This window comes from Mesoplodon densirostris, chromosome 4 (assembly GCF_025265405.1).
Source record: "Mesoplodon densirostris isolate mMesDen1 chromosome 4, mMesDen1 primary haplotype, whole genome shotgun sequence".
Classification (NCBI taxonomy): Eukaryota; Metazoa; Chordata; class Mammalia; order Artiodactyla; family Ziphiidae; genus Mesoplodon; species Mesoplodon densirostris.
In genome coordinates this window covers 137,832,210-137,846,645 of record NC_082664.1, presented here as the reverse complement: position 1 = coordinate 137,846,645, position 14,436 = coordinate 137,832,210, and the positions used below count along the sequence as shown (strand labels likewise).

General features: G+C 45.4%; 1 protein-coding gene across 3 annotated transcripts in view; it reads right to left on the bottom strand.

Annotated features, from left to right (window-relative positions):
* The window catches only part of RAB27A (RAB27A, member RAS oncogene family), a 79,988-nt gene that overhangs the window by 60,963 nt on the left and 4,589 nt on the right, over positions 1-14,436 (bottom strand). For 2 of the 3 annotated variants that reach the window (XM_060095290.1, XM_060095289.1), the window contains exon 1: positions 10,007-10,139. The exons of the other annotated variant lie outside the window; for it this stretch is intronic. The gene's annotated coding sequence lies outside the window, so the exon portion shown is untranslated. Of the gene's footprint in view, positions 1-10,006; positions 10,140-14,436 lie in introns of those variants that run through there. 3 annotated transcript variants of the gene reach the window in all.

The following is a 14,436-nucleotide window of genomic DNA, read 5'->3' as shown; positions in this document are numbered from 1 at the left end:
ACAAGTTCCCGGATGGTGCTGGTGTTGCTGGTCCCAGAGCCACACTTTGATCATTGCTCCACTAAAATCAGATTGTTCTGACAGTTTGTAATAAAAAAGGGAAATGATGCTAGATGCATTTCCTGTTTGACACCAGACTGGTTAGTTACATTTCGATAAAGAAAAAAGTAATAAACCCACAACTTCCAAGGCTGTGCCACCTCTGTCCCTGAGACTGTTTCTCACTACATTTTTCGAAAGGCGCAGAGAGAAAGCTGGGAGATTTGAGTGCCATCTCCCAGCTCCCCAGGTGGGTGCCCCTGAGTGAGACAGGGGATCTCTTTGAACCTCTCAGTGTATTCACCTGGGAACAGAAGTGGGCTCAGTCACTGGTTCCCAAACCTGGCTGTGCACCATCCAATACTACAGCAGCATTTTAGATAAAACATGGATTCCCCAGACTTAATGCCAAGAATAGCAAATTAAAATCTCCAAAGGAGAGACTGAAAAAGTGTGGTTTTGCGTGTGTATGTTTTTTTAGGTTTTTTTTTTTTAATATTTATTTGGCTGCACCGGGTCTTAGTTGTGGCACACGGGATCTTTGTTGCCGCGTGCAGGATCTTTAGTTGCAGCATGTGGGGTCTAGTTCCCTGACCAGGAATCAAACCCAGGTCCCCTGCATTGGGAGCGCAGAGTCTTAGCCACTGGACCGCCAGGAAAGTCCCCGCCTGAGTACGTTTTAAATAAAAGTTCCCTGTGTGATTTTCATGGGCAGCCAGTTTTGAGGAACCATGCCCATGGTGATCTTTCAGGCCCCATCCAGCACTAAAGCTCTTGGACCTGTTTGATTTCTAAGTCCCTGTGTCTGAGTCTGTGCTTACCAAGTACCCTTGTCCTTTTATATTTGCTTCCCACAGAGATTTTACCAGAGGAAGTGAGTACATTCGTCTTCAAAGAAAGGAATCTAGTCTGCTTAACAGTTGCACTTTTCTCATGTATCAAACTGGCATTCCAGTTTTAGTTCAAAAAATAAAGTCCAGGACTTCCCTGGTGGCGCAGTGGTTAAGAGTCCTCCTGCCAATGCGGGGACATGGGTTCGAGCCCTGGTCCAGGAAGATCCCACATGCTGCAGAGCAACTAAGCCCATGCACCACAACTACTGAGCCTGCGCTCTAGAGCCCGCAAGCCACAACTACCGAGCCCACGTTCCACAACTACCGAAGCCTGCGTGCCTAGAGCCCATACTCTGCAGCAAGAGAAGCCATCACAATGAGAAGCCCGCGTACTGCAAGGAAGAGTAGCCCCCGCTCGCCACAACTAGAGAAAGCCCGCACACAGCAACGAAGACCCAACGCAGTCAAAAACTAATTAATTAATTAATTAATTATAAAAAAGAAACAGGTTTAAAAAATAAAGTCCAATGTAGGAAAAAATAGGAATTACATAGGACAATCTGTCAAGCAATCTTCTCTAACACCAACTCCCTAGTTACTCTATCGTTCATTGATTACCTTAGCATCTACCATGTGCCAGGCATTATTCTAGGTGCTAAGCATAGAGAGTTCACAAAACAGAAAAAGTCCCTGCTCTCATAGAGAGAACAATTCAGCAGGAAGACCCAGACAGTAATAAGTGAACATAGAGATAAAATAATTTCAAAGAGTTCTAAGTCCTGTGAAGACAATAGTGCAATAATAGGGTAGAGACTACTTTCAACAGAGTGATCAGGGATTACTCTGCTGCAAGGGACCAGCCAGGTGAGGATCTAGAGAAAAGAATTATAGGCAAGTGTAAAGGCTCTGAGGAAGGAAAGAACTTGGCATTTTTAAGGAACAGAAAGGAAGTAGATGAGGCTGAAAGATGGAGGCACAGGGGTGAACTGAGGTCAAGGAGGCCAACAGGGCTCAGATCACGGAGACTCTTCCAGACCACAGTTAGAACATTTGGATCTTAAACCAACTGCAATGGGAAGTGACTGAGGAATTTTTTTTTTTTTTTTTGCGGTACGCGGGCCTCTCACTGCTGTGGCCTCTCCCGTTGCGGAGCACAGGCTCCGGACGCGCAGGCTCAGCGGCCATGGCTCACAGGCCCAGCTGCTCTGCGGCATGCGGGATCCTCCCGGACTGGGGCACGAACCCGTGTCCCCTGCATCGGCAGGCGGACTCTCAACCACTGCGCCACCAGGGAAGCCCCGACTGAGGAATTTTAAACAGAAGAAGGATATGATCTGATTTACATTTTTTAAAGATCACTGGCTTTGTGTGAGGAATGGGTTATGGGTGGCACAGAACGAGACCAGAAAAGCAGCAGGGACTTCCCTGGTGGTCCAGTGGTTAAGACTCCACGCTTCCACAGCAGGGGGTGCAGGTCTGACCCCTGGCCAGAGAACTAGGATCCTACATGCTGCGTGGTGTGGCCAAAAAAAAAAGAAGAAGAAGAAGAAGAAGAAGAAAAGCAACCGTACCGGTAAAAAAATGATGGTGGCCTTTAACTGGCAGCTGGCACACAGCCATAGCAGACAGATATTTCTGGACTGCTTTAACATAGAGGAAAATCATTAATATACTTGCTTCAATTCCTGTGATATTTCAGAAGAGTTCAAGGGAGAGACACTGCTGGTTACAATTAAGAAACATTAGCACAGGGCATAGGAAGAACCAGCACACCTGTCTTCTGGAACCGTCTCTGCCACCAATTTGTCATGTGACCTTGGAGACCGCTCTGAACCTCTGAGGTGGAGGGGAGGCTGGGCTCCCTTGTTTCTAAGGTGCCTACCAGCCCTTAAATTACACGATGCCGTAAGTGTAACAAGTGAGGTTTCCTTATCTGGGTGGCAAAATGGGCTGCTGACTCAGGGTTGGGGTTTTTGCTGTTGACTTTTAATCTCCCAGAGAGGCTCTAGCTAAGCAGGAAATGGGGTGTTAATGAAGAAACTGGCCAGTCCTACTATTTCCTTGGGAAACTCTGAGGTCTGTAGCACCTCTGGCACGAGGGTACGGTGGCCAGCTGGGACTCGGTGGAGCAGACACTCCCGGGCAGCTGAGAGCTCGTCAGGCCGAGGGGCTGAGGGCCCCATCTCTGAGGAATTCAGGGACCAAGCCTTCAGTCACAGCACTCCCTGCGGCCCTTCTGGCAGCCTTCCACCTGCGCTGAATCACACGGCAGCCAGGCCCTGCCACCCGGCTCTCACTTCCTACTGGCAGGTTCTCCCCACACCATCCACTCCCCTCAAATGGTCCACCTGGCACCTCACTCCATGATCCCTGAGGGCAGGGTTCTCAGTCCCAACTGCCCACCAGCATCCCTGGTGGGGATTAAAAACTATGTACACATATAGATGCCTGGGTCCTACTTCACATTTAATGACTTAGAATTGGGGTGAGGGAGAGGTTAGAAAGGCAAGAGTGGTAGAGTTAGGCTTAGTTAACTTTACATGATGGAGAGAATGTGGAACTCAGGAAACTGCACACCAGAGAGGTTCAACGATGTGTGTAACGCAGGGTTTCTCAGCCTTGGCCCTGCTGACATGGTGGGCGGGACTGACCCTTTGCCATGAGGGGCTGTCCTGTGCATTGTGGGATGTTTAGAGGCGCCCCTGGTCTCTACCCACTAAATGCCAGCAGTAGCTCCCCAGGTGTGACAACCAGACATTGCCCAGTGCCCTCTGCGGGAGGAGGGAGTCGGAACCAGCCCAGCTGAGAACGCTGGTGTAATATCAGTTAATTATTGGCAGTGTTAGAAGCTAAAAACCAATCCACTAATTCCTGCCTGTGTTGGTTCCTCCACATTCCAGCAGGAGCTGTGGAACACAGGGATGAGTCACTCCCTGAGGAAATAACACAACCCACTTCACGGCCCTCTGTGCCTAAGCAGAGTGGGGGCAATGGAGAATTGACCTTGTCCCTGACGAAGGAAGCCCAGCCTGGAACAGCTAGCAGCTTGTTTGGCCACATTTGGTCTCCAGTATCTGACTAGAAGGACGATACCTTATCTTTTCAAGGGCTGCTAGACCTTTTTACTCATGCCTGGGGTTGCTCCCTTGCAGTGGTGAGATTCATTATGAAAATGATTCACACATTGCAGGAAACAAAGGAATCCCGACCACAACCATGGATTATATTTTAAAATTCTCAGGTGTATGTCTCATTCCTTCCCGTATTAGGGCTAGTACAGCAAGAATTTAAACAATACCTTACCGTAAGTTTTATTAGCTGATTGAGACCCTGTCTTGGTTGCAAATGATACAAATATACAGGAGATGAGTAACCAGCCATACTCAGATAAGACTTGACCAGCTGCCCATGTGGTGGGATCAGAGCAAGATAGATGAGCAGCAGTTAGTAAGAACGAACAGATTTTTCAGTCTCTTGGCAACCGATTTTATTGTTATGCTTTGACCTGGCAGCTGGTCAGGCTTTATATGAATTAATCAACAAAGCTATGAAAAAACAGGATTAGTGGCTCTGAAATATGGTATTCTCGTGGCAGTCAGAGGAAGCATATTCGTTTTCAAGACTGCTTTCTCAAATAAGTACAAATAACTTTAAAACAGTAAGAAAATAACCCAGTGTTTTAAAAGGACACATCTCTAAATAGGAAGTCACATATACCTATCTACTGCATTGGTCCTTACCATGTAGCTTCCATATTTATTCTTCCAAAATACAGAAGGATACGGAGTATCAAAGGAATAGGCCACACAAAGCAAGTGACTTACAGTGAGACAGTACTTGGTGGCTGTGGAATTATTCTCAGCAAGTCCTCCTAAATCAAAGCATCTTCCAATGAACACTCAAAGGTGACAAAAATATTAACCAGACCTTAAAAGGAATAAAAACACATGCAAAGACAGGCTTTCTGGCTTTCTGGCATCACCACAGAAATACAACCAATGGTGGCTTTAAACAGTCCTATGGTTCTCAGAGAAAAGACAAGGGTATCCATGAGGATGGCTTTGCCTGCCACATAATGGATCTAGGGACTGGAAGGACAGCAGGATAATGGAGTGATCATGGGAGGGTGGCAAAAGAAGTGATTAAAGGTCAGCACGAAAACATAAGCAACTTACACATGATCTCTTAAGGGAAGACATTATGTAGCAGACTAACCACTGGACCCAGAGTTCCGATTCTGGCTCTGCTACTAACTGTGTGACCTTAGAAAATGACTTAACATCTCTGGAGAAAAATTTCCTTAACTACCAAACACTAGAGTAAAATAATCTACTTCCTTCTAGTTCTAATACTCCTTGAGTTTACAAGCCCCCTCCTTCCTTAAGATGGACACATGTGCAATCACCAAAGTGAGCCATAGCTCAGTCATTCTTTGGACATTATCATGATCAATGCATTCTCTGTGCATAAACCTAGGTTTACCAAACCAGGGTTACCAGATTAGATTCAAGACACCAGTTGATTTTGCCTTTCATAAAAACAACTAATTTTTTAGCATAAGTACGTCCCAAAGATTGCATGGGACATACTTATAGTAAAATATTACTTGTTGGTCATCCAAAATGCAAATTTCTTTTTTTTTCCCAATTTGCTAAATCTGGCACCCTACCTCTGACCCCATGTTAAAAGTTCAATTTCAAGACTCAAAAGTCTGATTTCATATTTGTGGGTGGTGCCAAGCGTGGCTGAGGCACCAAATGGGAGGCCTTCTCATGGGTAACATACACAGAGGCAAAAAACAAAACAAAAACAGGCAAGGAAGAATAACTTCCAACATTTCTTTTGAGTAAGTGAGGCATCAAGTTTTCTTTAACAGTAAGTGAAATATGAGTGTTAGCAGACCTCAATCATACAAGAAAAAGAATGTGGTGTACTGCACGACCAGACAGGAGGCCAAAACAAGCTGGATGCTCACAGCTCCACACCTCTCACCCTCTGGACATAAAGTTAATTACAAACCCTTTATCTCTTCCTCCAACTCAGTGCTCACGTCTGCTCCCAAGATAATCAGCTTAAGGGAAACCAGACCATAAACTGGAACTTCCTGACCAAGAGGCAGAGGAATAAATATGATCCAAGCAAAACCTGCACACAGCATAAAAAGCGAAGGCAGTGAAAGGGAAAAATTCCTCTCTTCAGAAGGCAATCTTGTTCTAACAATGGCAAGACAATCTTGCTGCCTAGGGGCTCACTTTTTTTTTTTTTTAATTGTGAGCCAGCTTTATTGAGGCATAATTGACATATAAAATTGTAAGATATTTAAAGTGTATATCATGGTGATTTGATATACATATACATTGTGAGAGGGATTCTCCCACCCATCCAGTTAATTACGGACTCACACTTTAAATATGTGAGCCCTGTTTAGTTTTTCAGGTGGTATCAAGCCTATCATAATTTATTAGAGAGAAATATATATATATATGTATATATATATATATATTCCATGTATGTAAAAATAATCCTTTTTCATTGTTTGTAGTGAAGATATAGACAGGGCACATTCCAAGGTAAGTTTAAATAACAATGGAAGGCTAGTTCAGTTTGCAAAATAACACAGAAGATTGATTACTGTGCTGTCTGGGCCAGTTAATTCAATTCTCACTGAGAGAGGTCCGCAGGAAACCCCTCTCAACTGTTGCCAATATTGCTCTATCAGGAGCAGCAGGATGAGGTGGACTAAGACAAGATACTTATATCTATACACTAAGAAAAACTAAATATATGGACTAGAGGTTTCTAATGAGGAAAACAAATCCAAGTTTATTCATTAACTTATGGGTACATTCAGCAAGAGTTTATTGAACACTTCTTTCTTAGTCTATGATAGCTTGCAGTATAGGACTCACAAAGGAGCTAAAGCCAATGCTCTGACTCCAGGATATTACAATCTACTCATGGAAATAAGGCCACATACACATAATCAGTTGACAGTCTAAAGTCGTTATGTCATTAAAGGCCAAAATGAGTCTCAGAATTGGCAATTTCAGTTAGAAGTCAGAAAAAGATTAAATTCACTGTACTGCAAAATATTCATTAGGAAATGAAATTCCATTTTCTCAAATTTCCAAGAGATTTCACTCTCTCCCTAGATCAGCACAAGAGACCGATTCACTGGAGACAGATGCTGAATGCCCCCACCCAGTCTGTCCAGGCTACAGAGAAGAGGGCTCCCCACTGCCACGGTGGGAAGGACCCAAAGTCCTCACCTTTCTGCTTGTTTGACCTTTCCCTTGCCAAGGAGGGTAAGGCCATTATCTTGAGGAAAATAGGAGAATAGAAGAGGAGAGATTTAGGAGTTGTGATGTAGCTATGGACATTGCTTCTCGGATAAAGTGGGAAGAAGAGTGAGAAAGAAATAGCAGAGTGATCCCCAGTTCTCAGCCTCTCATTCCCTTTTCATTCACTCAACATGATTTTTTAGGGCTTAATATGTGCCAGAAACCATTCTAGGTGCTATGCCCACCATAGTGAACAAGACAAATTCCTGACCTTCATGGAGTTTGTATTCCACCAATGGGAGATAGATGTTGTGTACAACATCTCTGTGTGTGTGTGTGTGTGATGACAGTAAGTGCTATAAATACTCTAAAGAAAAATAAGGCAAGGGAAAGGGGAAGAAAATGATGGGGTGGGGGGGGTGGGGGGTGAAGGATGCTATTTTAGATGGGATGGTACAAGAAGGCATCTCTAAAGAAATGACTTTTGATTTGAAAGAAATGAGTAAGCTGTGCAGACATCTGAAGGAAGAACATTCCAGGCAGAGGAAACAGCAAATACAAAGGTCCTGAGGCGTGGCTGAAGCAGAGTGTGAAGAGAGGGGAGTGATAGAAGATGAAGCCCCCCACACCATGTAAGGGGACTGCAGGCCACAGTAAGGACTTTGGTTTCCTTCTGAGATAAAAAGCCACTGGAGAGCTTTGAGCACCGGAGTGAGAGACATAATTGACTCTGGCTGCTGCGTTGAGAACAGACTGTAGAGTGGTGAGGGTGGAAGCAGAGTGGCCCTGTAGGAGGCTTTTGAGTAATCCAGGCGACAGAAGTGAAAGGAACTTGGTGGAAGCAGTGGAAAATGGAAATTTCCTATCCTAGGTATAGACTCAAAATAGAACCAATGAGATTTGCTGAGGGACAAGATGTGGAGTGTGAGAGAAAGAAAAGAATCAGGGGTGACCCTGGGGTGTTCAGCCTGAGCACCTGGAAGAGTGAAGTTGCCATTAACTGAGACAGGTGAGACTAAGCGAAAGCGGGTTTGGAAGAGGAAAATCAAGAGTCTGGTTCCTAGAGACTGTTGCCCACTTTAAGACCCTTCTATCTCTTTTAAAACCAAGGCAACAGAAATTGAGAAGCTGATCTTAAATTTCATATGGAAATTCAAGGAACCCAGAATAGCCAGAACAGTCTCAAAAAAGAAAAGCAAGGTGGGAGGACTCACACTTCCTGATCTCGAAACTTACCACGTACATAGCTAATAAAGAGGAGAGTATGATACTAGCATAAGGATAGACATACAGATCAGTGGAGTAGAACTGAGAGTCTAGAAATAAACCCTCATATTTACAGTCAATTTATTTTCAACACAGGCACCAACAGCATTCAAAGGGGAAAAAATAATCTTTTCAACAAATGGTGCTGGGAGAACGGAATGTCCATATTCAAAAAAATTAAGTTAGACCCCTACCACACACCATATACAAAAATTAACTTAAAGTGAGTCAAAGATGGAAATGTAAGAGCTAAAACTATACAACTCTTAGAAGAAAACATAGGCATAAATCTTCATGGCTTTGGATTTAGCAATGCTTTTTTAGATTTGACACCAAAAGCAGAGCAACAAAAGAAAAAATAAATTAATTGTACTTCATCAAAGTTAAAAATCAAGGCAGGCCATGGAAATTAAGGAAGGGAGGGAGTAAGGAAAAAAGAATAAAGGAAAGGAAGAAAGCAGGAATGAAAACTAACATAAAATACAGAAAAGGATAACGGTCAGTCAAGTCTTTTCAGCACTACATTAACCTTTCTTCATTTGTAACCGTCTGCAGAAATTCTGTTTTCCAGACTGTGTTTTCCCCCTAAAGCAAGCTTCTAAGAAGGTTAAAATAAATAAATAGATAAATATATAAATAAATAAATAAGTGGAACAAGAACAGTGAAGCACCAACAAATTATATCACCAATAATTATAGAAAATTTATACATCATAACACTACTCCCCTTCCCAACATCTGAATGATGAGCTGACCCAAAAGTGATAATCCATCCAGTAGGAAAAAATAGCTGTTAGCCCATAGAGGTAAGAAAGAGGACCCCCTGGCAGGAGATTAGGAAGCCATGTGGCCTGCAGGAGCTGAAATGCTGGGAAGGTGAAGTCAAGGGCTCACAAGATTTCCTTCACTTCAGGCCTGACTTTGCTTAATCGGTGATCTACTGGGACAGAGACAAAAGCTTTGGCAATAGTTACCAAAACGAGTCATCACATCAGCCCTACCACCAGTCAAGACCCGAGAGCCTGGCTGCCTGGTAGGGTTTTCTGTCTGATTGTCAGGGAAAGAGAGAACCTTCTCCCACCCGGGCAGTTTGCCCGTACAGACCCTCACCAGCAAAGGTGTCAAGACGTTAAATCATTCAACCGACAACAAAGGGAGGGAGGAAAGAACGGCGGGGGGCTGGGGGGCGGAGGGGGGGCGTGCAGGAGGTCTGGGACCTTCCTCCTCTCCTGCCAGAGAAGTTTCCTTCCTCCCACCCCGAGATGGGGAGCCTCGCACCTGGATGCCGCCCGGAGGTGACCTCAGCCCCGTCCCAGCCTGGGACTCCACCTAATCAGCACCTCGCCCAAGCTGACCCCCACCCCCGTCACTGTCATCGTGGGGTCTGTGCTGAGGGCCTGGGAGAAGCAAAGCAGCTTTTCTGGTGGGCTCAGCCGCCCACAGGCGGGGAGAGAAGGAGATGCAGCTCCACCCCCCGCCCCAGGGTCAGACCCTGCGCTCGCCCGCTCCGTCGCCCCGCGGGGTGACTGGAGCCTCCCGGAGCCCCGGGCCTGAGCGCGCCTCCCCCGCCCGCGCCCGTCGCCTCACCTGCTCCGCCCGCGGTCCCCACGCCGCTCCTTCTGCGCGCGCCGCGTCCACCCTCTGACGGCCTTTTTTGGGTCCTCGGCGGGTATTTTCCGTCGGGCCCCACATCACTTCCCGTAAAGGAGAGCGAGGTGGGGGCGGGACCTCCTCTCCACCCTCCACCTCCCGCTTCCTCCTGTCACCTCGGCGAGCACCCCCGCCCAACTCTGAGAGAGCGCTTTGCAGGCGCCCTCCCCGCGCGCCGCCCCCAGCCCCGCCGCACCTGCCACGCAAAGGCCCTATTCGCCTCTTTTTAGTCCAAGTTGGGTCTCCACTGCCGCTTCCCGGAAGGCACGAAACCTTAGGGGGTTGTTTTCGTTCTGAGACACAGTGGTGACACAAACTGCCACGGGATCGGGCGCTGCAAGGTATAGTTTGGTGCCTCTCGCCAAATCTGCTCCCCTAAAAGCCATTTTCTAAAGGTGTTTTCCAGGGCATCAGGTCGGTGTGTCCACCTTGTAGCCAGAGGTGCTGAGCGGCTGCAAAGTCAGCCCTGCCCGCGGTTCCTGAGGCCCGGGGGTGCTCCAGCTCACAGTGCCCCCTTGGTCCGGCTCCCCAGGGACCGGATCCGCGCTGGGCATCCGGCTCTGCCACTGTCCATCCCACCCCGCCAGCTCCTCACTCGGGGGGCCTGGACATGGCCTTCCTGGAGTAAGAGAAAGCTCTGGGATTCTTGAAAATGACCGGTGGAAGCGGGGGCGGGGAGAGAGTAGTAGAATTCTGGCAGGAAAAAAATATATTTCTGGAAGGAAACGGGGTCTCTACTCGTACAGTCTAGTTCAGATTATAAAATCGCTCTCAGTTAAATTTCCGAGTATTAGAGCAATTCGTTAAAAAAAAAAAAAAAAAGCAAAGTACAGTACTTGAAAGAATAGCCCCTGTACGGAGAAATCTGCGAGCCTTTGCTGCCCCCCAGCGGCTTCCTTCTCTCAGTGCCGACGGTTTTGCGTGGGCCGCTTGGACCTGTGGCTGTGAGGCAGGTTGGGGCCACCAGGTTCCCACTGAGAGGCAGCCGAATTCTCCTCCAGTGGCCTGGGGGTCTGAACAGTGGCTTTTGGGCCTGCCCCGTGGGCTTTCAGGCAAAGCACTTCTGAACTAAATAATTCTACTTCTAAGCAAAAGAAAATGACTGGAAGCCCTCATCTACTGTCTCTTACTATCTGTTCTCTCACTGATTCTTCTTGCACCACAAATTCCAGCTGTCTCAGGGCGACCTGCCCAACTCCATCATTCTTTCAGTCTATAACTACTCACAGTTTGCACTACAGTACAATTAGCTTCTCAGATTCACATATAGGATGAACCATAGGAAATTGCCAAATATTGAATATACATTCAATTTAATAGTTCCAAATATAACACAGTGATCTCAGAGTTAGGGATAAGAGATTTCACCATAGGGTTATGCTTTCAAGGGATGTTTCCCAGGGAAGAGAAAGGCCATCAAACTGTTGTTGATGGAGGTTAGGACAGGAAAAGTAGCCCGATGTTCATGTGCAGAGGAAGTCTTAGGAGTCACTGATCAGCTAAGATCTAGGGGGACAACAATGCAGCAACCGCTAATGGCTCATATAAGGAGAGCTCCCCCTTCAGCCCTCCCCACTCCTGCAGCCAGGCAGGGCTGTCACCAGGAGTTTACCAGGCAGAAGATCAGAAAATAGCGATGCTGTGGCCCATTCGTCATCACCCATTCATTCATTTCATTCAGTGAGTCAAGCACTGTGTTAGGTACTGGAGAGGCAATAGTGAACGAGGTAAATTGGTCCCTGCCCTCAGGGATCCTGCCCTCAGAGAAACCAAGTTAACTCCAGTGCAGTGAGATACGATCCTTGATTAGGGAAGTTAAAGAGTGTAACTGGAACACAGATAAGTGACACCAAGTCAAGACTTCCCAGAGACAGTGATGTATAGATTCAGAAGGATGAATAAGAGGGGAAAGCGAGAGAGGAGAGAATTTTAGGAAAGAGAGCAGAGGAATGGTCTGGAGGCAAAAAGAGAGAATGAGATATTGGAGCAACTGAAAGAAGTTTGGAAAAGCTGAATAACTGAGTGGAAGGAAGCAATCAAAGAAACTGCAGAAATGAGCAGAGGCTGGAATATGAAGAACCCTGGAATGCTTATAATAATATTAGCTAACATTTATTGACCATTTACTCTGAATCAGCCAATATGCTAAGAACTTTACATATATCACCTCATTTACATCTAACAATTGCCCTATAAAATAAGCACTATTCTTGTCCCCATATTACAGATGAGGAAACCGAGCCTTAAAGGGATTAAGCAACCTAAGTTCATATAGCTAATAAGTGGCAAAGCCAGGACCAGAACTTAGAACCCATTTTCTTAATGGCTATAAGGCGAAGAATGGGCTGGGGAGGCCAGTTAGCATACTGAAGTCCAAGTGAGGGATAATAGTGATCTGGTTTAAGGCAGTGGCCCTGAGGATGAAGATGAATGGACAGATTTGAGATACTTAAGAGAATGAATCAAGAAGACTTTGTTAGGGACTTCCCTGGTGGCGCAGTGGTTAAGAATCCACCTGCTAACGCAGGGGACATGGGTTCAATCCCTGGTCCGGGAAGATCCCACATGCCGTGGAGCAACTAAGTCCATGCGCCACAACTACCGAAGCCCACGCACCTAGACCCTGTACTCTGCTGCAAGAGAAGCCACCGCAGTGAGAAGCCCATGCACCAAAACAAAGAGTAGCCCCCCGCTCGCCGCAACTAGAGAAAGCCCACGTGCAGCAACAAAGACCCAGTGCAGCCAAAAATAAAAATCAATTAATTAATTAAAAAAGAAAAAGAGGAAGACTTTGTTGTAGGGGGTGAAGAAGAGGGAGGATCCAGGCGCCCAGATTTCTGGTTTGGGCAACTAGGAACCCCTGAGCAAAAGGAAGAAAGCAACAGGGAAGGAGAGTGAACTAGGCAATAATAAACAAGTTTAGGACATTTCAACTCTGACATACCAGCACCAGCAGAACATCCAAGTGAAACTGTTTAGTATGTAGTTGAATAAGTTGGTCTGAAGCACAGAAGACATGAACTGGAGCTATTACCAAGGGGACTCAAAGACATGAGAGGCAATGAGCTAGTCTAGAAAATGTGCTGAGAGGGCAAAGAGGGGGCTTGGTGCAGAACCCAGAGGATCACTCAGTATTTAAGGCATTGGCAGAGGAAATCCAAAAAAGGGAATTTGAGAAAAGTGTGTCCAGAGGAAAACAAAGAGAGAAAGTTATTACAGAAACTAAGTATATTAAACCCATCTTGTGCACCAGTTCAAAATCCTCCCCACACCACTTCTTACTCCAGCCACAGAACTGGTCAGAGTATACCTCTTGCTTCCAGCTCTGGAGCTTCTCTGACACTGCAGGCTACTGCTTGAAACATGCAGAGTCCCAGCTCCAGTTACATTAATAGGATTGAAATGGGAGGTATCAATACAAACTCATGATTTTTAATATGGAGAAATAGAGTTATGTATAGATATGTATTAAGTATATATTTTCCAGCTCCATCTGCTAAGAGGTCCTAGAAGAATATCATAGTAGCTATGAACACACTTAGCACTCAGATCTTGATTTCTAAATACCCTTTTCCAATAAAAGGAACCAAAGACATGATCTTTTATATATAAAATCCTAAAGAATCTACTAAAAAACTATTAGCGCTAATAAATGAAATATGCAAAGTTGCAGGGTGCAAGATCATTACACAAAAATCAGTTGTATTTCTATACACTGGGAATGAACAATCAAAAAAGGAACTTTAAAAAAAATCCCATTTATAATAGCAACAAAAAGAATAAAATACTTAGGAGATGCAGGATTTATACACTAAAAACTACAAAACACTACTGCAAGAAATTAAAGAAGACTTAAATAAATGAAAAGATACACCATGTCGTTGGATTGGAAGACATAATATTGTAAAGATGGCAATGCTCCCCAAAGCAATCTGTAGATTCAATGCAATCCCTATCGAATTCAACACTATTTTTACAGAAAAGGAAAAGCTGATGCTAAAATTCACAGGAAATTGCAAAGGACTCCAAATAGCCCCCAAAAAAATCCTGAAAAAGAATAAAGTTAGGGCTTCCCTGGTGGCACAGTGGTTGAGAGTCCGCCTGCTGATGAAGGGGACGCAGGTTCGTGCCTCAGTCTGGGGGTATCCTGCGTGCCGCAGAGCGGCTGGGCCCATGAGACATGGCCGTTGGGCCTGCGTGTCCAGAGCCTGTGCTCCGCAACGGAAAAGGCCATAACAGTGAGAGGCCCACATACCGAAAAAAAAAAAAAAAAAAAAAAAAAAAAAGAATAAAGTTAATTTACACTTCCTGATTTCAAAACTTAATACAAAACTGCAGTAATCAAAACACTGTGGTATTGGCATAAA